A 26,427-nucleotide genomic window follows, 5' to 3' on the forward strand; every position below is an offset into this window, starting at 1 on the left:
GATATTTCATCTCTATGCAGTTAAAGCAGTACGATTGCTTTGGAAAAAAGTTCAGAATTTCCAAAATATGTTAAAATAAAGAAAACATTTTTTTTTTTCAAAAAAAAGTAAATTTTTGTCAAATTTATAGTTTCTCAAAAATCTAAATTTTTCGAAGTAATTTTTTTTCAACAATGTTAATCTTTTTAAAAAAAATAATAATTTTCGGTACGGGAAGTTCCAGCAATAGCCTTAAGGCACGATGTCATGCGCCCCACTAGTTTTTTAAATTTTCAGAAATATCTATTTATCAAATGTTACAAAATTCTCAAAAATCTAATTCTTTCACAATTTTCAAAAACTTTTTTAAAAAATTGATTTTCGGTACGTGAAGTTCCAGCAAATTGTCTGATAGGGAACACGATGGGGTTATAATATACGATATATCAAATTTTACAGCATTCTGGATTCGATATAAATTATCGATAAATTTTATATGTAGATCTATTACAAGTTTAGTTTTGAATCGAAAGCTCATTGATTCACTAGACTTTCAACCACTAAACGTTTGTTGCGGTGAACGAGCCATATTGAACCGAGTGTTATGAGTTGTGAGTTACGTTCGGTGCTGAACTGCAAACTCAATATTCGAGACAGAGCTCTCAACACGCTACCCGAAAAATACAAAAAACAAAGGACTCGGATACGGTTGCGAAATGCGAGGGAGAACGGATATAAATAATATATATTCGTAGTAAAGAGCTGGTCGAAATGATATCTCATCATATGCATAGTCACATGCCAAAATTTATGAACTTCATACAAGATTTGTAGAAGTATGGCAATAGATATTCTGTAACCCATATTATAATAGCTAATTATATACAACACTACTAATAGTTAATTTATTAATATTAATGGGCCTATTCTGAGATAACGTAGCTATGTTAGATAATCGGCGGGAATCGAACCATCGAACCTGGAACTGTGCCATAGTTATGTGCCATTCAACGTCTGAAATGATTACGCCAGCGCTAGGCCTCATAATTTCTTAAAATATTAACTTATTCCTAGAGTTTGGGATGATATAATATATGTAGTCTTATAAAATTAATAGAAATAGGTCATTGCTATTCCCACGAATTTGAGAAATAGCATGGATTTTAAATTAATATAATATTTTTATATTATAATAGTTTTCATTATTACTCGACATCATTTTGTATGATTTTAAATATATGAGCTGAACTAGTTGAGGGAACTACAGGATATATTCATTCTGATAGAAAAGAGACATTAAAAATAGAAGAAAATTTTTAGATAGATAGAATTTCCTTGCTGGTTCATTTCTCCCTTCATTTATAAATGAATCAACACAATATAGGTTGGCATGATATCATTTGAATGTGTATGGAGTCCAGTCACGTGTACTGGAAACGCGATGCTGGAAACTCTACTATTAAACGCCTTTGAATCGACGAGAGGCGAGAGTTTATCATTGGGAATTCCATTCAGCAGACCCCAGTAATGAACACGAAGGGGGATGGAGATCCTAGTAATTATTTAGGCGCCATTAATTAAGAATGGAATTTATTTATTCATAAAAGATCTTTAATATGAAATATGTAATGAGCACACACTAGTTTGATTATTAGCATTACAATATTACATTACAATATAATTATTTGGCTTACAATACTAAGCTAAAGCATTCATTTTCATGTTTCATTGCTAAAGCATTTCTATAAAACATTTTTTTTGAAAAATTAAAAAAATGCAAATATTTATCACTAAAGCTCCAGGTGTATTCGTCTGCAATTTTGAAGCCTTATTCTAACAAAGTTGTTCTGTTCGGACGTATTTTGTATTTTTGGCAATGAAGACAGCGAACTTTTGTACTAGAAGTTTGCTACTCCGAAATGGTGGCAGCACGTAGGTGGACCGAGCTTATTTTTCACTTCAAGTCCGCGTGATTACATGACTTAATAAGTAATAAATAAATATATATCATTACCAACATATTCAAATCAGTAAATATAATAATAACTTGCAACAAATACATAAATTATACAAGCATTTTCAGAGTCTTCAAAAAAGGATCTTTTTATGAGAGGTTTTTAGATGACCTTTAAACAAGTGCATTATAGAAATTAATTAAAATATAAAGAAGTCTCGTGTGTGTTTTGTCATCTATGCTTTCGCCAAAAAATCTAATCTAAACCCTATTTATTAATTTTATTCTGAATATCAAGGCATTCTGAATCGTAAAACGTGTGTATGGATGTGTACGTTTTTTCTCATTATTTATCAATAAAAGACACATCTATTTGTGATTTTTTTTTTAAATGTTTACTAATTAGACACATACGACTTGAATAGTTTTGAGAACCTGAGAATTTTAAAAAAGAAAAGTCTTTAACATACATAGTAAGTAAATGTTAACATATGTTCTTGAAGTAAGTAAGTAAAGCAGAAAGTAGAGCTGTAAAGGTTTTACTTAAATATAGATAATTTAAAATATATATGGCTAACTAACAGAAGTAATACACTATAATACATGCTAATGATATCACTTCAAAAAATATTTAATATACACTAATATATTAAATTATATTTGATGTAAATTTAATTCAAAGCACTTCAACAAGAAACGAACAAAATTTGAATGACAAAAATATTGCTATTAAATGGTAGAACCACTAGGAGACCTTGATCTGTTTTGAAAGACCTTTGAAATCTTCATCAAAATAGAACGTCCATTTAAACTTAAAGAATAATGTATTGCATATATAAGTGTCATAGTAAACCGAATACGTTCTGATTTTTTATTTATTATCTCATCATTTGTAATTAATCGGTTTTCAGTGATTTTTTCTTTATCAAGAACATCTTTTGGGCCTCATAATTAACAAATCCTTCAAAAATATACAATTATCCTTTGCATCAGATATGAAATCGATTCAGGATAACCGTAATGATTATTATAAAACTTAAAGCTGCTTTTAGTAATGCCTGATCCACATATGTAGCATAAAGATCAAAAGTTAAAGCTTTCTGCAGAGGTACATAATTATTTCAACACAGTATGCCTAATACAGTTTTGTCCATAAGTCATATAGCACTCTAGAGACATTAATATATTTCTTGTACTTGATGGGCTCATGTATAAGAATTCCTATGTAATGTTTGTTCTATTTGCGTTCGAGCTACTACCACCTTATAGGGCTGGGTCAAACTATAGTATGGTTAAGTTTACATTAATCGACATAGAAATAATTGAAAAAATCATGATTGCAAAAAAACTAATATATAAATATTTGTGCAAATACTAATGTTTTGTAAATAAAATCATTTTTTAGAAACTAACATCTGACAAGAAAAATATCAAGGAAAATAAAATAAATGATCTATTAGCGATGTTCAAATCAAAATTATATATCAAGTATATAAGTGAGTATTGAAAATTGATTTTAACTTTCCAAGAAAAACTTTTACATTTTGTTCAGCAGTTTAAAATATTTACCTTCAACTTAGAGCGCTGTATCAAATTTAACCCTTTTGACTCGGATGCCGCCGCTCCGGCGGTAAAATTCATATAGATATCGGAATTCGCGAGTGGAAAGTGTTAAGAAAAAATATCAATGATTGACTATGGTTCTAGCAATTTTACTTAAAAAATATCGCAGTACACCACTGATACACAACCTATTAATTTCTGTAACCCATAATCTTGCCTACGTGCCCTATTTGGCGGTGAGTTTACTAAACCATTACTTCTTGTCGTTCATTAAAAATAGACGAAACCATAAATCTCTCAGTAAAAATGTTAGTAGCTGTAATAAACCAACAATAGATAATGATTCTGTCCAAATTAGCTACAAACGCATTTACAGAACGCATTTTCACTACTTTAAGTAATAAATGGAATTTAAAGCTCCATTAGAATTGAAATAGATTCAGGATATAAAATTCTTTTAGTGACTGGATATTTGACTTCAGAAAGAACTTAAAGAAAACATGACATATGTTAAAGGAAAAAGAAAATATTTAATGCCCTGTAAAACATTAAAGATATAAATAATTCAAATTTCTTTAATGAAAAAGCATTCAAATTTCCTAAGAAACACATTTCGTAATACAGTCTAGTAACTCTAGTCATTATAGTAAGTTCACCTTGGAATTCAAGATACCGTATAGATTCGAGTCTGTAAATACTTGTATATTGACACCCTAAAGTTGTCTCAAAACCTACTTGTGATAGGATGTCAATACCATATGTAGGTTTTGAGACAACTTAAGGGTGTCGATATACAAGTATTTACAGACTTACAGCTGGGTGTCTCAAATTTCGAGGTTCCTACCTAATTTAAGTTTAAATAATTGCACTAATATCTTTTTAATCGTCAGAAACAGAAGGATGATACACAATTCAAACCATGAAAAATTCAGGAAAATTAAAAATTTTATATATTAATAGCTGCCCGATGAAGGAAGCCTGTCCGAGGTGTATGTCGATACTGACCCCTCTGATTTGAAGTCCATAACTCTAACTATTAGGCCACGGGGAGAAAACATAAAAATATCAACAAAGTGTTTTTTTTTAATTTTTTGTGCTTTAATAAGTTAAAAATATAATAAAATATACATTCGACAAACTTTAAAATATTAATGGACTTCGAATAGAGATGATATAACGCAATCTACTTTACTATTAGGGACGAGCTGTGCCAGTAATGCGTTCATTATTATTAATGTTATTGTTTCTAAACAATCATAATCAATTGAACTATAAGGAGCTGACGTAAGCATTTATTTGTTTCGCATGTTAATTACATAACAGCAATATCATTTGTTACGACGACACTTGAAATATTTAAAATAAGACCCCGTCAATCTCGAGATGAATTACTAGTTGTGGGAACTGGATGCTGCGTAGAGTATTGTATGTTAATATCAATTGTATAGATAACGTGTCATAAAATAATAATTTCGTTATTATCATTATTGCTCGTATTTTTTTCATTTTTCAATATGGATAGAGATTAATTTAAAAATGTATGAGAATAAGTTAACCATATGTGGCGGTAATAGCTCACTCAGTAGTGTTCTCGACTCACACGCTGGAGGAATTTGGTTCGAATCTCCAGCAATACCAGAATTAAAAATATAAAATATTAAAGTAGATTAAGAATTGTTAATTCGCAGAATACAAGAACAACTTGTATTAGAAGTAAGAAGGAAAAAGAAGTTTAGTTTAGAAGATGAGAAGAACATATTGAGAAACAAGATGAAGAATGAGAATTGAATGGCATTGAAGAAAGAAAATTGAATGGAAGATTAGGATATAAAAAGAGATAGTATATATATGATGAATGTATAAGAAATATAGGTATATGTAAGAATTGTATAGAATATGATGAAAAATAATATGAATGATGTAGGTGGCTAAAAATGCTGTGAAGCGGAGGCCAATAAAATTAAAAAGAAAAAGTAATCCATATACAGCTTAAATGTAGATAGGCTCCTTTTTGATCAAGTTTAACTCAGACTTTTCAAAAAAAAAAGTTGGGAAAATGTGAAAATTATAACCAAAGTGGTTCAAAATGTTTATTTGACACGCACTCTTATCTATTGAGTAATTTTTTAAATAATTTTAACTAGACAAAAATCCCAACTAATTTTTTTAATATAAAAATTTTGTATCAATATTGAAGATTTTCAAAATTACTTTAGGCTTTCAATAGAACCTGAAAATAAAATTATTTTTTTTATTATAAAAATTCAAATTAAAAATCATCAATTTTTTTTTTTACATTTGTGATTCACAATCTGTCGTTCTTATACAACATTCAGTAATTTTGATGGTATATTAAATAAAGGATAAAGGTCGAAAGGTCACCCATTAGAGATCCGATTCAATGTTAGTTAAAAATCATCAAAATGATGAAAAATTCTAGGTAATTTTTTTTTTTTTAATTTTTATTTTTTTAAGAATTTAGTTAATAATATTTATTTACACAACGGGATGTTCTAGGAATTTAACTTAAGGGAAAGAATGTCATTCAATTATTATTTTGACTGATACTTTCATAAATTAATAATAATCACCCAGCGAGATGACTTTTGAAGATCTATTCCAGCTACATATAAATTTAAAATTTATTAGACAACTTATCTGAATGTGTTTTAAATAAGCCCGTCATCTAAACTCATTTACTATAGATCCAAAGTTGATCCAAATAAGCTCATTATAAATTAAGCCATCAATAAAGGCAAAGTGTTCTTAAAATAAGTCATATATTAGTCAAAGAATAATAAACAATTTGTGTCACTTGAATTAAATCGATTCAGTCAATCAGCAATAGAGAATAGATGTATTTGTTTGATCGATTTGAACTCATTGAATTAATCAGTTAATTATAGGATGAAATATAGGATGATTATTTTAATTTCTTAAGAAGATTTTTTATAGATTCAACTTGAAGTAAACTATCATTAGCTCGTACATAATAAAACAAAAACCAAAACTGTTTAATAATAGTCAAATGTATTTTCTCGCTATCATTGAATTCGTATAGAAATAAAATACTTATAACAAAAAATTTCAAAAAATAACATTTTTTTGTTAACAATAATTAAATAACAATCATAAAATAAAAAAAATATAAGCTGGTTTGACAATTTATTTTTAACAAAGACATCTATCACGAAAATAGATATTAATTATAATTTTGGGTTACAATTACTTTCAATAAAGTTTATAATATTATATTTTAGCTAAACTTAAATTTTATAAAAACCAAAAACTATATTAGAAGATTCGTGTTGCAAGTGTTATAGCATCGACCTCACAATCAAAAAGTTTCAAGATTAAATCCTACGTTGCGTGCAACCTGATGTCAAGCAGTAGTAATATAAATTTTTATTTAGGAATATAGATATGTTTCTAGTGAGAATTTAGTAGTTTAGTTTCTTAAGAGTACTGTAGCAAAAAAAAAAATTAAGCTAAAAATGCACATTTAAAGTATGATGAGGTATACCAAAACTCTAAATGACCAACGGATTGCTCTTCAATAGTCATCTATAAAAAGTACACAATATACATGTTATAGTAATTGTATGTCATATTATAATTCATATGGAAATTATAGTATGTATATAAAATTCAAAAATCATTTTATTCCCAGATAACTATTTTTTTATATCATCAGTCAAGTTCTGATAAAAGTAAAAGCTCCTAACAGACTGCACCTTGGGCAATAAAAGACATACACAATAACTTGATGTTATTAATAACGACATTAAATCGCTTCAGAAGACGTTTCTAGTTTCCCTATGTGATCAGATGTTATATGTGACTGGTTACATCACATCATATTTGACACGTCTCTGTACTTGGCTTATTGTACAGATAATAGACATGTCGATGGTAATAATTTACTCAAAACTATTAAATTGTTATGTGGGAGTTGTAATGATTATTATAATATATTAAATTAGAAACTCCCAACATAAAAAATATATCAAATTTATTGACTATGAAAATATTTCGCTCACAAAAATATACATGACATGTCCCATTGTTTTTTACAAATCAAAACCAGCCTGCTTGATATCCCCACACACTCCCTGCCCAGTGTTGATCTCACAGTTTAAAAAGAAAATACAGGGAAACACGTTATAAAAATGTGGTGGGAAAGCAGAATATAGCAGACCAGTGTTGTAATACTGGTCAATTACAAATTTCCATGTTTCGTCAGCAGATCCACCGTATGTGATGATTCGACCTGCCATCAACTCCATATTCTGCATAAGGTTCTGATTAATGTTTAGAATGCATAATTTATGGGTACAGTTTCCATTTCTGCAAGCGTTGCATTCGTATCTGATGAGTTCCGATCAGAGAAAGAAGTTGGCTCTTTATCCAAATCAGGATCATTGGTTTCTTTGACATAAGAGTCCAGAATTGTGGAATCCAATAAATTATGTCAAATTTTGTTTTGACTTGTCGTTGTCACCGATAATGGGAGGTAGCATTATAAGATGATTTGTTGAGTTAACAGAGAAAGAGAGGTTGAATTGCATTCCAATGAAAAGTTCAGGCTCCAAATTATTTTTTCTGTCAGCAATAGACACTGAGGTCTGGGTATACCAAATGAGTAACCTCGGAAGTCTGATCCAGATAGTAAGTGCGTTAACTATGATGGATTGGACTGGACGTACCCGTCTCTGAAGACCAGTGACTATGGTGCTGCGTCAAATTCAATTTTTCTTAAATCCTCGAAAAATAAAACTCCTTTATCTTCATCTCCATCGTCGTGAGTCACCAATGTGGGTGTTGTAATGATTATTATAATATATTAAATTAGAAACTCCCAACATAAAAAATATATCAAATTTATTGACTATAAAAATATTTCGCTCACAAAAATATACATAACATGTCCCATTGTTTTTTACAAATCAAAACCAGCCTGCTTGATATCCCCACAGTTATAATATTAACTATGAGCCGACCAGGGTAATAACATAGATTAGCAACGTCTGGATCAGGGTTCGATCTCATTTGGCTTGCTAGATATCAAGCAGTAGCGATATCAGAGTTTAACTTTAGATTATAAATCTCAAATATGATATTAAAAATTACCTCTCGAGGTATTACAACATTGTAAAACCACATTGATGCTAGAAATATGTCTCATATAATGTCACCAGAAAGCGAACGGCTTTCCTTTTCAACTACTAGTTTAGAGAATATACAACAAAAAAGTTCTGATTATTGTTCAAATATAAAAAAAACAAGAAGCAAAAAAATATTATAATTATTTTCACTGTTCGTCTGAATTATTAGCTTAATAAGATTCAAAATTTCTGTTTTATTTTAAAAAGTGAAATTTGGCAAAGAATGTAATGATGAGCTTTCCAGATAACTGTTTTCTAGAATCAACCGAAATTTGGACAACACCGATGTTTCATAAATTACTTAAAAATAAGGTGACCATATACGTCCCATATTTTTCTAAGAGCAATTATTGTGCTGGATTTAAAACTTTTGTCCTGGTTTGTCCCAAATTTTCGAAAATTATAGGTTTAAATTAAATCTTTGCAATTACTTGATAAAAAAATTACAATTACTCATGAAATATCTGTAAATGATATATACAACAAATATGCTTTTATTTATTAAGTTATTTAGTATAAAGAATACCCTCCGCCCCGGGTTCCGTAACTTAGCGTAACTAGAAATAACAGTACCAGTTTTGACGTAAAAAAAATATGATCACCTTACTTAAAAGCCTAATCAAATAGGCTAAAACGAGCTAACCACTTTCACAACTAATTTTGACCTAAAAAAATATGGTCACCTTACTTAAAAACCTAATCAAATACGCTAAAACCAGCTAACATACCAAAAAGTTTTATAGGAATACCTACCAGAACTCTGCTATGTATAGAATTTTGATTTCATTCTTTGTATTTTTTTTAAGTAGAAGCTTAAGTTTAGTAATACTCAACCTTATTTATTAATCAAAGTAGAGTAATATTTCGGTAACTTGGACTCATTGTTATTTATTTCCTACATTTTCTTTATTAAATTTTTCAGACATTTACTAAGGAAACTTATAAATTATATGGTAAAATAAAAAAGTACTCAAAAAAATTGCTCAAAATTCAAATTAAGTTTTCAAAACTTAAATCTTTTTTTAGAATATAAACGAATACTATAACGGGAATAATTATTTAATTGTTTATAATTATCAATTTATATAGATATCAGTTATAATTTCGAAAAAATGAGAATTAATTATACATTTTACAGTAAATGTGGAGAGAAAAATTTGATAAACTTATGGACCAATTCTGCCGCATAACAGACCGATGTTATGGCTGGCTATAACATATATGAAGAAATACTAAATATTGACAAAAAGCCATGTGGTTGCTATGCAGTCAGACGTTTTTCTCAGGTTGCCAGATAGAAAACTAGAAACCGCACAAAAGTCCAAATACGATCTTAGATAGCAGGGTCTTTCTGACACAGCTTCATAACATACGAGTGACGTTGCAGATTATGTGTAAAACGCCTGAATGCACAGCAAATACATGACATTTGGACAGTATTCAGTGTGATTTAGTAGCATAATATATGGAAGTTGGAGCGTGATACGTAATTGTCATAACATTTTTCTGTTATGCGGCAGAATCAGTCCCATAATGGTATTATGGAACACCTAACATAATTTCATAATAATACACAAAATATTTACACATTATGGAGTATATATTCTATGTTAATAATTTATCCATAATGATTCAATAGCTCTTGAGTAAAATCTTTACCAGCACCCACACTATTCAATTTTTATTGATACCGAATACTTTAATACCTCACGTACAGATCATAGATTATTCTCATCTGTCATACATCAGATTACAGGGAATCATTCTAAAGCACGATATTTGATGTAAACATATTTTTTTATTAACTATGGAGCGCCCATGATTCATGTGATTATTATTTTATGTCGTGATGCACCTATTTAGAAGTTGTGTTACAAATTCCCGAATAGGAATTTGGGACGTGCCCGGTCCGACATGTCTGAATGAATGATTCAGTGATATTGTAATATTAAATAGACCATGAAGCCTGTGCCTATGGATTAGGATAAGTAATCTTGTTAGGGAACTGGAAGAAGCCTTATCACAAGAAACAGGAATATGTGATCGATATGGGGTAACATGATAAGAAATGTTTTCAGGATTTGGTAAGATTTCCAAGAAAAAATTGCGTTCATATTTTGAAAATTTGTGCTTGCAATTTTTCAATTAGTTCCATATGTTTGTAAAAAGTTGCAGAATTTTGTTTGAAATTCAACAAGATCAAAATTACTTGATGTATTTAAATGAAATATAACGCATTAAATTTTCGAGAATTTTGGTTCAACTTATATTTTTTTAAAAGTTAAAGCACAGTAATCATTATTAATAAATAACCAGTTCCTTGTCAATATAAGGAAATGTAGAAAAAAGATCATAAACATTATAACATTAAAACAAACAGTTAGAACCTCGAATTTATAACGCGTTTGCAATAAAATTGTTTTAACTTCACAGTTTATTCAGATCATCCTAAAAGCATATTTTAAAAGAAAATGAATAATAAGTTAAAAGCATGAATGAATACGTTTTTCTGAATGAAAATTTGGTGGTATGGTAAAATACGTACAAATTCGGAATGTGTAAGATATCCTGATGGCCCGGTCGAGTTGGAATGCTTCCAATGCACTCTATTCTATCATATATTGGAAATATATAAAAAATGTTTGCAGTTCAATTTTATTTACCAACGAATTTTATTTATACAGAAAAAGGTCGGTTCTGCCGCATCATCTTATGTTCCAAAAATTACTTTATACAATCTTCATTCCTTTTTGAACTATGAAGCTGTATTCGTATAAGTTGACTGAATACTATAGAGAATATAGAAATAATTATTTTATTTCGAACATTTGATGAAGTGACATTAGATTTGACTTACACTTCTAGGTCAGAGAATATCTATAGTTGAGGATAATTGGGAATTTTTATATTTTTTTTATTTTAGGAAAATTTAGAGAGAATGTATGAACATTTTAATAATAACAATGCACATTTTAATAACTCCTTTCAAATACTAATTTGATGGAATCCGCGCTGACGCTTTTGATGTTGAAAGCTGTAATTATGCTTAATATTATATTTTATATATATATATATATATATTTATATAGAGAAAGGGTTATTCTCAATTGTGAACATATTTTTTTATAAATTGTCAAGTTCATATATTATTATTTTTGAACAACAACCAGAACTTAGGTTTCTTTAAAGCTGATTTGACCCAATATTAGTGGGTTGTACAGATAGCAACCAAAATAGTAGTTCTTTCTCATTTATCTCTGTGTGATAAATTTTATTATTATAATTTCTGTAATAGGGTGAATATTTATTGATGCAGCAATATCGGATATGGGCTATTTTTACTTGGAAACATATTGCTACCTATATTTCCAAGAGAAAACCTTTATCACTAGCAGTAGTGACTCACTACTGCTTGACAGCAGGTTGTTCAAAGAGGGATCGAACCCTGAGGTATTGGTATCGAACCTTAGACTTTTGATTGAAACCCCAACGCTGTAACCACTAATGCCTGGGCTATCCCAAAGCCCAATACAATAATTGAGATCCATTAATTAATTTCCCGTAGGGCAAGTTATAGTAATCGCAAAAAAATCGAAAATGAAAATTTTTATATATTTTTACGTTTCAAAACCTACTGAACATTTTGGCATACCTTAGAAAAAATGGATGTATGTGTGTGTGTGTGTGTGCGTGTGTGGATACAAATTTTCGTCGACCATTTCGGGAACACGGATGAAGCAATTTGAATAATTCAATAAACATTCGATTCGTATTGATAAGGAGACGTGCTGATTAGTTTTTGGCAAAGGCAGGTCTAGCCGTTCCGAAGATACGGGGTAAAAAATGCCAAAAACGGTAACTTAGTTTTTAAGAGAACGGAGCGCCCGATTTCAACAATTCAAAAAAAAGTAAAAAAAAAAGCCATTTGGCGGTCAAAAATGATCATTAGACATATGCACAGATATTTTATAGAGATTTTAGCAATAAGTATAAATTTTGTTTACATTCCTATGGGTTCCGTACCAATGTTTATCTGTTAGCCGCCGACGCGGCGCTTACGCGCTTCGATAGTTTGTCTCTATGCAGTTAAAAGCAGTACGATTGCTTTGAAATAAAGTTTAGAATTTCCAAAATATGTCAAAATAAAGAAAACATTTTTTTTTCAGAAATTTTTTTTTCAAAAAAAGTAATTTTTCGTCAAATCTATAGTATCTCAAAAATCTAGTTCTTTCGAAGTAAATTTTTTTCAAAAATGTTAATCGTTTTTAAAAAAATAATCTTTAGTACGGGAAGTTCCAGCAATTTGCCTTAAGGCGCCTCACTAGTTTAAGTAAAAATCTAGTATCACTAGATGTTAACTAATAATAAGCACAGTTAACTAATAACTGTGCCTTACCAGAGTGCCATGACAACGTATATGCTTTTTCTAATAAAAATAAAGCAAACTTTTCTTGAAGAACAGTCAAACAGTTTTAAATAAATTAAACGTATTGTTTATTTACCGTTAATTAATTTTAACTGCTATACGAGAAATCATTGACTGCTATCAGGACTGCAAGTCATAATATTAAATCGTAAAGCACGACACTAAACTTGAACCCAACCTCTCGAAGCTCCCAAGGAGCTTAGCTGGTAATAGTAGTAATATAATAAAAATGATGTTTATCTAGTTCTTTTAATACATCCTACAAGTGCCCAACCCGACCGACCTATAAGGCATAAGGAAAAATCATAAAATAGTCGTAAATGAGTGAGAAATCGAATATCCGCATAATATTACCGCAGCACATGCAGGAAGCGTACTCACTATTTTTAGACCCAAAACAAATATTTACATTTAGGGAACTCAGAACTAACAAAGCAAAGCTAGTTCTATCTGTTTCGGGCGCATTTGTTTCTTTTCGATTGTTTACCTATCACCAATCACACTGCGCGTAAACAACGGGGATTTAAAAGGAAACTAACCGGTTGTCGAATGTGGAAAACATATGGTTATATGTAGAGAAACGTTTTGTACGTAGTATTTACTTTGTTAACAAAATTAGCATTAACAAACAAACGATCAGATTTATGATCGCTTTCAAATAGAGCGACCGCTGTAAATCAATTTGTATTTAAAAGGAAAGGAGTGGTTAGAGGTTCAGATTGAGATGAGAATGTATCATTGACCTTTAGTTACATATATGTGTGTATTTTTAAAGCATTGATTTTTTTTAGATAAGCTTAATAGTGAGAGCTTTTAAGATTACGTGGATAAATGAATTTAGTAATGAAAGATGTTTTAATTTAATTTTTTCCAAAGTTTTCAGAGATATTTAAAGTGCATATGTACCTCTAAACCAGGTCAAGGAACTTTTTTTAATCATTACCTAAAATATTTTTGTCTAAGTTGATATTACTCCCATGAAGAAGAGAAGCTACCGCCATAAGGACTACAAGGATTAAAAATACAAATTATTTACTTCCGAAAACACCATTTTTACCCAAATTGGTGCTATTTACCCCGATTTCCCGACCACTGCTCTAAACCATAGGTTTTCAAACTGTTTTGTGTCGTGGACCCCTTGGTCTTGAAACCCTATTTACTGATAATGGTATGATATAAACTTTCAACTGCACTCAAGTTTATTATTAAATATCCAAAAATAATATTTAATACATTCATTAATTAAATTCAAAATAAGATCAAAAATATAAAGTGAGCTAATTATTAGCATTTGGCAAAAATTTTGTATAATCTTACAATACTTAATCTTACAACTTCCGGCTAATGATGCTCAGTCTATTTATTTTTTAGGAGATTAGTAATTACGCTAAACCTTCTTTTTATTTATTTTAAATCTATAAAAAATACTATACAGTCTGAAAAAGCGCAAAGAATATTGCCGAGACTTTCAATAATCAGCAAATAGGGTTTTTACAAGCTCAACTATATTGCGACCACAAATCGAATACCTTAGAAAAAATGGATGTGTGTGTATGTATGTATGGATACAATTTTTCGTTTACGTTTTCGCGCGCATGGATCAACCGATTTCAATGGTTCAAAAAACATTCGATTCCTATTGATAGGAAGAAGTGCTGATTAGTTTTTGGAAAAGGCTGGTCTAGCCGTTTCGGAGATACGGTGCAAAGAGTGCAGAACATAGAATGATCCAAAAAGCATTCAATTCGTAATGACGCGGAGAAGTGGTGATTAGTTTTTGGCAAAGGCAGGTCCAGCGGTTTCGGAGCTGAATGTGCAAAAAATGGCAGTTTTTGAGAGAACTAAACGTCCGATTTGAATGATTCAAAAAATGTCTGATTGTATTGACGAAACGACTGATTTAGGAAAATACAATTTTATTTTTTAATTTCCTGAAATAAAATTCAATATCTAAATAATTAAGATTTTAAAAATTTCAATTCGGTACGAGAAGTTCCAGCGATTTGCCTTAAGGTACGATGTCATACACCACTAGTTTATTTTTTAGTTCTATTTATAAATGTTGTACATGACTTTTTATTATAGATATTGGAAATAGATATTAACGTCATGTATTGTGATGCACTACCAATTTTTATTTCGAGGACCATAGATTTTTTTTAGTACGTGAACCTCCTAAATGTTGTCGTGAACCCCTTGGCATCCATGTAGAACATTTTGAGAATCTCCGCTCTAAACATTTAAAATAAGTGAAGCTTTGCAAAAGAAATCTCTAACAAGACTTATAGCAAAACAAGGCAAAAACTCCAGGTAAATTTGCAAAAAGTAAATGCAAATACATAACTTGAAACATAAATTAAATTTTGGTAGCTTATTGAACAAACACTTCCCGAGTAAGTAAAAAAGTAAACTTTTCAAGTTCATTTATCACATACTCTTTTTGTATGTGCCAAGTTTAATCTTAAATTAAAATATGTATATTAAAATATATAAAATCTTTAAAATTAAATTAAAAATTGTTATATCAAGGGTCTATATGGTAAAAATTTGAATTTGAAATTAGATTTCGTCGCCGCGTTGTAACCGAATCATAATGAAAATAAATCATAAAATAATTCATCCGTGCCATGTGTTCCTTTGAAAATTGAATCGTGGAGTCGCGTTGCCAACATCATATGACGCCCACGCATAAAAATGCACCATGTCAAAGGACCCCCAAGGCCAGACGCACTAAACCACTCCTCTTAAATTATATGATTATAGTCGATTTTTACATGTGTAGCAAATGTAAAATATGCACTTACGCCTTTGGAGGGCTGCTCGAGAATTGTATATATTATATAAAATATTATAAAAGTTATCGGGATAAAATCGTTTGTTTTTGCTCTGAAGCGAATAGTTTATGATGTGTAGGAATCCTGGAATCGTATAAAAAAAATGAGTCAATTTATGTACAGATATCACGTGAACTTCTTGGTGATATTTAAAATTTGCATATGCATCAATAGTCATGTTCCACAGACTTCAATGCTTGATTTATATATTTATCCCATACTGGGTCACCACTATCTAGTCCCCAAGCTTTTGATGAACGATGAACAAGGCTTGTTCTAATGCAAGATAAGCGGTTACTCAACCCCAGTTCTTAATAAAATGCAAGATACGAATTCAAGAATAGTATTGCAATATGACAATGCATGTATTATCAGATATATGGGCCGTGTGTGAGTAATGGAAGTAATATTGAAAATACAATAGCCAGTCGAGCAACCAGTCGTGAACGAATTGACACATATGTATTCAATATGCAGATTGGCATCGACGGGTATAAACACCAGAAGCTTATTTGAATAGTTATATATTCACCTATATAATGCGGATGTGACTGAAACCCATTCAAAGAGAACATTAAATCATTTTAGATATAGAATTGCAATCGTTGGTGGTGATATTGAGATTTAATTTTATTCATGAAACCAGTCAGGGATCACATATGGAATAGTGGTTAGAGCTATAGGCTTTCCTTTTCCGACAGCCTGATGTAAAACAGAAGTAACATAGGTTTTCACTTGAAAATGTTATAGATAAAATTATATTATATTATATATTTCAAAAGAAAATAATTTTTTTTTGGCATTACATCCAATCCAGCCATGAAAAAGAGAAAGGCATTGTTCGGACGTATTTTCGTTTTATTATATTGGCCATGAAGGTGACATTCTTCAGGGCATTAAGCTTTATACGGAAGGGTTGCCACCCCTGGTAGAGGGGGTAGCGGAGTATTTTAATTGAACTGGTTGTTCACTTGTAAAAGTAAAGTCCGCGAAACAACGTGTATAGTAAATGATAAATGTATCTTCCTTTATTATAACTTTGTAACAAATCAGTGATTGTAATTAGAAACGCAACAAATACATAATAGCGTTGTCAAATATCTCCCTTCCGCTTTTTTGCTCTTGGTTTATAATACAAAAAGGCGGAAGGGAGATATTTGACAACCTTATATAAAAACAAATCAGTGTTTAATACAGTCCACAGCTACAAGGGTTAAATTATAACCCAAAACCCTGAATTATCGAAGGAGGATTTTGATAAATTTCATAACTACGTACATAGATACAGGCATGTTGGTTCGGTTGTCATCTATAAAGCCACATCATTAAAAAAGTCATAGCAATATAAGCCTATAAAACTATTTTTAAATTAACCTATTGGTCTTCACACTTCAGTGGTTAGATGTAGTATGTCGCCGTAAGGGTGCCAAGGGAGTGCAAAAGCTGCAAAATAAAAATCAATCTCGAAATCCGCGAGTGGAAAGGGTTAAAAATGACAAAAAATGCAACAATACTAAGCAGCAAATCAAATGTACGTTTGTCATGCGGAATATTTTATCTAATCAAAATCCTTTTTTGTGTACAAATGTATGTTTAAGATGTCACACTCCTCTGCAAGGATATAAAGTTACTTTATGTAACAAATGCAACACTTCTTGCGATTATAAAAATGTAATCCTATCTTTGATGAAAGAAAAACACAAATCGTTTCGTCGTTTGTTTATGGTTCCCTTTGCGATAATCGGGACCCCTGGCTTTTATAAATGGATTTTATTTACATGCCAATTGCTCAGTTTCGTTTTACACGCACGTTAGAACTTACAAAGTTCGGCGTAGAATTCACGGCAATAATTTTAAGCACGCGGCTAATCTCCTTCCTTCCCTATTGCTATAACGAAATAGAAGGATCAGTATATATATATATATATATATATATATATATATGTATATGTATAAATATTGGTATATATATATGTATTTATATCCGGATAATATTTCCCATAGTTGTAAATCTACACCGGCTTCTAAAGTAAAGCAACACATGGGTTGTGGCAGTGCTTAATCGATGTTAGACATTCGGGTTATTTTTAAAATAAATTCAGAATATTAATTCAAAATAAACGCAAAAGCCAGGTATAATAATAAATTGTACTTATATATTTGAAGAGTTCATATACAGGTTATTGATAAAAAACAATTATTTCTACTGTATTCAAAACTTAATGTAAGGATTTGGTAAGAGTTCAATAAGGTTATGATCAAATAACTTAATAAAAGCTAAACTGAAAACTGTTTTTCAACAAGATTTTTTTCAAGCAGGACATGAATTAGAAAGGTTAATGTGCTGGAAGACCTGACACTACTAAATCCGATATCTTATATTCAAACTATTTAAACCGATTCAAACTTAATTCTTATATAAACATATGTAGCAGGATATGTTTGGAAATATGGATAATCAATAATAAAGCATATGAAAATCTTTTACTAATCCATGACTTTTTGAATGGAAACAACGGTTTAGGAGTATCGCGATATAGGAAGGATGTCCCAATAGCAGTTCCGAGTCAAATAAAAACCGTGTTCGCAGAGCACCGCGTTGTAGGAAAGTTGAGTCTACATAGAAATGGAACCGAATAATAATAATGGTTCCCGGGTTATAGTATAATAAATAGTTTTATCCCAGGGCCACTTTACAATTTTTTTTTGTGAGCTTTTTCAAGAAACTTTGCCGAAAAACTATAGCTCGAAATTGAATTTTTAGCTAGCGAAATGTAGTTTTAGTTTATAATAAAGTTTTATATAGTAATTATATAGTGTAGTCTATAGATCTTTCTCCTAATTTAAGTATTAACTATGGTATTGTTTTATAAGCAACTAGCAACCCGGGCGAACTCCGTTTCACCACCAAATGGTTTCATTTTATGTATAAAATTTGCACAATAAAGGTGATTGATTTGATGGTTTCCAATTGAAATGTTAGGAAACGAATAACTTATTTTTTTACGTTTTTTGCACAATTTCACAGTGAACACAATGCCGGTTTGTTACATGAAATTAACTGAGCAGATAACAATGAGTAGCTGTCAAACAAATGCGTAGCAGTCAAACAAAAAATATTAGTTTGTAAACTAATGCAAATATTATTCTGTTGAAATCTTTCTACAATTTTCTTTGCTGCGAACCGCACGGTGTCCGAGACCTTTTCAACAAATGCAAAATCGTCGAAATCGGTTCGTGCGTTCTGGAGTTGTTACGTAAGGAAGAAAAACCTGACTTATTTTTATATAATAGATTGTTTCCTTTTCAGATATGTAAAAAGGTGCTTTTTGTGGCCGAGGAACCCATTTCTAGTATTTATTTTCACAAAATTATTACTACTAGTGAGCGCTTTGATAAATTATTTTAAGATATTTTCATCATTTTTGAGGAAAGTATTTGGAATTATTGATAAAATCGGCTAATATTTTACATTCCCAGAATCTATTAATTTCATTTATTATAGAACATTCAAGAAAACTTGACAGAAATTCATAAAATACATTAAGTAAACTTAAATATATAAATATACTCCTTAAATATACTCCTACGATTTAACTTTATTGATTTACACCTTATATTTAAAAATTTGTTCTGATCTCGAAACTATAATGTTATTAAAATCTATTCATATAGAGATCAAGCTGTGGAGTAAACAGAACGAACGTGGGCTAGCACAAATTAATGCCTAACTAGGTTTGATTGTTCGATTCCCGCCATGGCCAAAGCCCGACATCATGCAGCTTTGATGTCAAATTTCTACGTTTTAAATTAAATAGGTTATAGATTCCACATATCAATTGAAAATCGCCTCTCATGGTTATAGCTGCATATAAAATGATAAAAATGTCAACAAATACTTCGAGTATAGTTAAATAGTCACAATTAATTAGTCAAGACTGGATTGGAGAACTACTGGCTTGCCATCCATTCGAAAAAGATATTATATAAAGAGAATTACTGATGTCTAAATATTACTATGACTGATTGCAATTAAAAGTATTTACAAAAATATATTTATTCATATATTATTTATTGTTGACCCATTTTTGCATTACTTTTATTAACCCTGCTTTATCCAGACGGGTCGATATGGTCCGCCACGTTTCGAAAAGGATGAAAAGCGAACACCTTTCTCTGTTCATCCCGCGGGACAAGGAACTTCGTTTCCGTGCGCACCCATGTTTAAAAGTCCGATGAAAGATATTCAGAAAGTAATATTTTCATATTTGCATACAAAGTCAAGGGATTACTTTGACAAAGTAACATGATAATGACAAAGATTGATCGTCACTGAAACGAATTAGAGGAGAATTATGCAATTAGTTTCACTGTTAACATTTGCCTACTGCAATTGCTTGAAGATGCCCAAAACTAAGTATATTGCTATTAAACGGTTATATCATATATTAACACTTTGGGGACGGCTGTCCACCTCAGTGGACAAACAAACTCTATGAGGCACAGGCTATTTTATAAACAAACACACAGATTGCATCGAAAAGTTGAATAAATTACATATAGCAGTGATAAACAGTGTTCTATTTTGAAAATAATTTTAAGTTATTTTAGTAGTATATTTAGCCTTTTTCTTTGCTATATAGTCTGTTTTTTTAATATTTAAAACGACCGCGCTTTTAAATATGGCAAAACGAATTTTGTGAATTAAGCAGTAGTGAAGATGAGTTTCAAATAGACATTCATACAGACAAATTTTACGAAATTACTTTTCGCACCGAAGATAGTGATGAATGTGTTGATGATATTATCCAACCAACAAAAAGAAGAAGAAGTTCGACAAATTAAATGAAGAGCGGAAAGACATTAGCGAATGTGCCGATTCTCCTTCAATAATTGAGTTTGACATACATCAACAAACACCTCGACTACAAATACCAAGCTATATAAGACACCCAATAGATTATTTTCCTTTATATTTTACAAATGAATTATTAGACAATATAATAAAAAAAAGACAAACCATTATCACAGCACAAAAATGAACAAATATAATGACTAATCAGTGGCATGTTCTAAATGCGAGAGAAAGAAAAAGGAATTGTATTGTCTGTACTGACAGAAAAGCATTAGGAGGAAGGCGGAACAACATTTTATTGTAAAACATGTCAAAATCAATCAGCTATGCATTTTGGAAATTGTTTTGTACGTCACTATTCTTTATAAAATGATTAAAAATAAATTAATATTATAAATGTATGTCCTTCAATGACCACAAATTTTTATCAAATAAATTGCATAACATACACAATGAAATCAAGTTTAAAGCCGGTACAATAGATTGTTTTGAAATCGGTGCCGTCCCGTAAGTGTTAAAACTATTATTTCGCTCTTGAAATATTTCAATTTGCAATTTTTTATTTTAAAAATACTGAAGTATGAGTTGACACAAAATTATTTCAAAACCAATTTCTGCAATTTATATTTAACATTCAAGTATTTTTTAGTTCGCAAGTAAAAATACAGTTAAGAAACGCCGTAACAATTATACTCCTTTACTGCAAAAACGTGACTTTCAACTAACAAACAATTAAAAACAATGACAGTATAATTTCTTCAAACAAGTCTTGTAACAATAAGCCAAGAATAAAGTGATGATAGATAACTATTATATCTTAGTAGCCTGAAGAGACAACGAATTGAAAATTTACCATAGTCTGCGTTCAATTTACATTTGTTGATGGAAAATAAATAATGCAAGAAGAATACAAAACATAATAATAAAAATTAAGACGAATATAATAACTAACAGAAGTAATACTTCAAAAAATTCAGTTAAGAAAATATGTTGAAATCGTAGAAATTCTACTTACATTTTATTTATTTTATTTATTTATTTTTATATAGCCCACAGATTTATTCCAAGAGGACTTAAAAATACAATTGAAAGAAAAAACTAATTAAATTTAGTAGTATGATTCGAACATCTGGCCCAGTAATGTAATTTGAAATTTAGCACAAGGTAAAGGCTGTTGACTAAAAACTTTCTTACAAAAATAAAAATAAAAATCGAAGCCATATATATATATGTAGTAAAATACTACTATACGAATAATGTACACTATTCGCAGAAATGATACACCTATACGAGTCAGCAAGTTGCCCAAGTATATGTTCCGAACATATTTAAAAATTTGCTAATCAATGTCAAAAAAAAATATTTAAAAAAAATGAAGAAAATCTCTTCTAAATAACTAAATATTACAATAAGAAATTAGACTTTTTAATAATTCAACTATAGACGACACTCGTACACACAAGTCGTCAAGCAAGAGAATGTCACCCATAGGCGACACTAGTAGAAAAAGGTTTATTGAAGACAGGTGTTAAATTATAGATGATGCACGTGTTTCCTAGAATGACGGAGTTCAGTGTTTATTTTTATAATACTATAGATGCCATTTGTCCGTATCGAGTTATCATAACTCGATTGCAATTTTCTGATATACATAATATGCATATTCATATTTACATGAATATACCTATACATATACACAAGCATTTCTCATTTACATGAATATACCTATACATATACAATTTCTCATTTATGTGCATTCTTGCACTTGTAAAAGCGGACGTAGGAAATGATATATGGCGGACGTTAGGGCTAATAAAACAGGAAGAATTATCGGCATAAACGGACATCACACTCAAATATAATTAATGGTACTAGACACATGATACACATAGAAAATTACTGGTGCCCGATTTTATTACGTGTTCTTAAAAATATTGATTCGAAAAATTTTGTCAATTGACGCCCATCCCACATATTGATTTGAAAAATTTTGTCAATTAACGCCCATCCAAACCAACTAGCATGCAACTTATACCAGGAAGGCCAGCCGACCAGGCTCAAAAAGAAAATACCTCGAGATCTAATATATTTATAAAATAATAGATTTAAATTATTAAATAATAAATTTTTATAGATTACAGAATGAAATATATATATATATATATATATATATATATGCAGTGGCGTAATTATAGGTCCTGGAGTCAGTGGCAAATTTGTAGATGAAGTAGTCCAGTTATTTAAGCTTAAATTAGGTAAGAATCTCGGAATTCGATATCCCCAGCTGTAGGTCTGTAAATACTTGTATATTCACACCTAAAAATTGTCTCAAAACCTACATATGGTAGGGTGTACGCAACATATGTAGGTTTTGAGACAACTTTTAGGTGTTAATTTATATGTATTACAGACTTACAGCTGGGTATCTCGAATTCCGAGATGAACTTACTATAATGACTGGACTAGAGCCCGTGATAAGTTGTTTTGATGGGGTCCTACTAGCAAAAATCGTCAAGTGAACTTGGTTTAATTTTAAGAAACTTGGAGATTTTTCAGGAGTATTCAACTACATGTTGTATGTACCCTACTACTAACCATAGGTCTCCTCTTCTTGGGGGACGTCCATTAATCACGTGAGGTTTTTAGGAGGAGGGGAGGTATTGTAAAATATCACGTGTATTTATTCTTTAACTGTTATTTTTTAAATTGGAACATTTTTTAAAAAAAATTTAAAACAATAATTTTATAGTTTTATCACCTAACTAAAAATACACTTGATGTTTGGTGGGAGAGGGGGGGTAATGTTGAATATCACCATGTATCACCAAGGGGGAAGGAGGGTCTAAAGATCCTTAAAAGCTCGCTCACGTGATTAATGGACGCCCCCTTGATTGATTGAATTGATCTCAATCGCAACTAAGAAAAATATTCGATCTCGATCAAAATCGATATTTAAGAATTCGGTGTAAAATAAATTGGCGCAAATTTGTATGAAGTGAAAATTATTTGTGAGCTCGCAGCAGGCAACTTATTTTTTACAATATTGAGGAAGATATACGTTATGACTTCTAGGACACGTTCATACCAAGATTAGCCTCTAACTAAATTTTTTTATCTTCGTTACGTTTTAAATTAGACAAGATTTTTGAGTAAATCTTTGTTTTTCAAATTATATGTAATTTAGTATAGAATTATGTATTATTTACCCTTTCCACTCGCGAATTGCGAGATTTATATGTATTTTGCCGCTGGAGCCGTGGCATCCGAGTGAAAAGGGTTAATATTAGATTTTATATATAAACTATAAATTTTGGGGACAGAGTCCTTATGGATCGGGGGCCCTTGGCATTTTGCCAGTCCTGCTAACCTATTGTAAGCCACATCAATTATAATTTACTATTAACCATTTTTGTATTGATATGAATTATTTAGTCAGCAATTTATTCTTTGTTTTCAAGCTGAATCAGGTGCAATATTCAATGCCGAATATTTTACAAATATTCTTAAATTTGTTCTATTGATTATATCATGCTTGACAAAATTTTAGCATAGTTTCTCGAGGGTATTTTGTTACATAACTAAAGTTGTAAGTGTTAAATATTAAATTCATTCAATAAAACATAATGCTTCAAACTGTGTAATAATTTTCAGGAATTTGCAAATAAAATTGCTGGTATCATACAAAAAGACTCTTATAAATTATAATATCACGTCGAAAGCATATAATCAACAGAATAATATCAATTTTTTTAAACAAATTCTTACCTCCGTATTCAGCGGTCCGGTTTTCTCACCAAAAACTGCGACTGCCACATCAGTCGCCTTGTCGTTGTCCAAATACAGCTCCAACTTGCAAGATTGGTTGCACGGGTTTCAGGTAAAAACGAATTTGTTTAAAAAATTTGGCAAAATTTAAGCACTCACGATTATTTGGCACATTATTACAAACACTGTTACACTATAAAAAATTCACCACAAAAAGTACACTTATAAAATCACTACGTTAAAGCTTAAAGGACAACCTTAGAAAACGTTTTAAAAATCGGTAAAAAACTGGGCACACGTGTTTTACATAACTACCAGTAGACGTCAATGTCAGTATAATTCAATTTTGTTTTACTGTTTTTTTTAAATAATTTATTTAATTATAAGTAACTCGTTTAGTTTGTAATTTATCAAATAATACTAATAATAAACATTATTCTATATTTCGTGCAGGTACAAATATGTGCTGCTGAAGTACTGGTAGCTATATAGCTTATTGATTTATACTGCTCTTATATTGCCGGGGAGTAACGTGTATATCTCATGTTACTATATGTCAAAAAATAATCACAATTGCATCGAACAACACACCAAACGCATAATAAACAGTCACAAAGCACTTTTGATATTAAAAATATTTGAAACGTCACTGTAAGTTGGACACTTTACACGCAAAGAAAGCTTCTGGTAATCAAAGCGGTCTACTTTAACCTACTAAACGAAGATTTAAATATTTCATTAATTAAATTATTTTATTTCCTATTAAACTATTACAAATGATAAATGTGTTCCATACCAATGTGGGTTGTAAAGCGTCCACTAGCCTAACTACGGAAGAAGAACATGGCGAAATTGTTCACACCGAATCTAATATCGTGCGCGCGCAAATCCCATAGAAAAAGAGGGATAGATACATATAATATTTGAACATTGAAGCCTAGATTTGCAGAGGCGGTTTTATTACCGCAGATTAAACCAAGGGTAACAAAATTTGTAGTGATGCATTTCAAGATACAGAGGGGATATCATACATATGCATTTCCGAATTATTTTGATGATGTCATGGTCAAAACCTATTTTTACCATATTCTTTGTTATCGATTTTTTATTAAATATAATTTTTTACGTGCCCACTTCTTATAATTTTATATTTTATAATTATGTCGATAATTTGTAAATTGTCATCGATAATTTGTCAATTTTCTCATACTACTCTTTATATTTTTGAACTACCCTGTCATTTATCTTGTCATTATTATAACGACCCTGAAACCAAATCAATGGATTGGCATTCGATTTAGACATTTTTTAAATGCGATCAAAAATTAGCTTATTTTCAGGATGCAATAGTTGCAAACAAATAAAAAAAATAACTACAACAAACCATTTAATGTTTAATAATAGTTGTACTGTTGTACAAACGATCCTAGTAAAAAATAACCACCATTGTCAATCTAATTGTAATTAAAAATGTTATTAAAAATAATTTACCCCAAAAATTGGAATATTTATAATTACTTATCATTATCGAATAGTAATTATAAAGCAGTTTATTTATAAGTTGATTAATTATTAACTTCCCAATGAAGAAGTTTGTTATTGTCAAAAAAATCTGAGATTAAAAATGGTTTAGTTATAAAAATTACCATTGAAACTTGGGAAAATGAGCAGCGACTTCAGGACAAGCCAAGTGCCTATGAAGTCAAACTTTTATAATTGAAATTCTCTCTTGAAATGATTTGTTTCAAAACTATTTTATAAGACTTCATAAAAATCTATCTATTTCAAAGTAACCTAAAAAGTACAATTATTTTTACATTATCCATTAATTGAGGAATTTGCTAATCTTGATTAGTCATAAACAAGTTTTTGATAAAAAAAATCTT

The 26,427-nt window shown here is 30.3% G+C and overlaps 1 protein-coding gene across 1 annotated transcript in view; it reads right to left on the bottom strand.

Moving 5' to 3' along the window:
- LOC113385359 (disheveled-associated activator of morphogenesis 1) overlaps window positions 1-24,847 on the bottom strand; it is a 340,934-nt gene extending 316,087 nt beyond the window's left edge. The window contains exon 1 of the mRNA XM_026623204.1: window positions 24,542-24,847. The gene's annotated coding sequence lies outside the window, so the exon portion shown is untranslated. The remainder of the gene's footprint in view (window positions 1-24,541) is intronic.
- Window positions 24,848-26,427: the final 1,580 nt, after the last annotated feature.

The sequence above is a fragment of the Ctenocephalides felis genome, unplaced genomic scaffold, assembly GCF_003426905.1.
Source record: "Ctenocephalides felis isolate EL2017-DRISC unplaced genomic scaffold, ASM342690v1 CF-g0.4_SCAFFOLD_03571, whole genome shotgun sequence".
Lineage (NCBI taxonomy): Eukaryota > Metazoa > Arthropoda > Insecta > Siphonaptera > Pulicidae > Ctenocephalides > Ctenocephalides felis.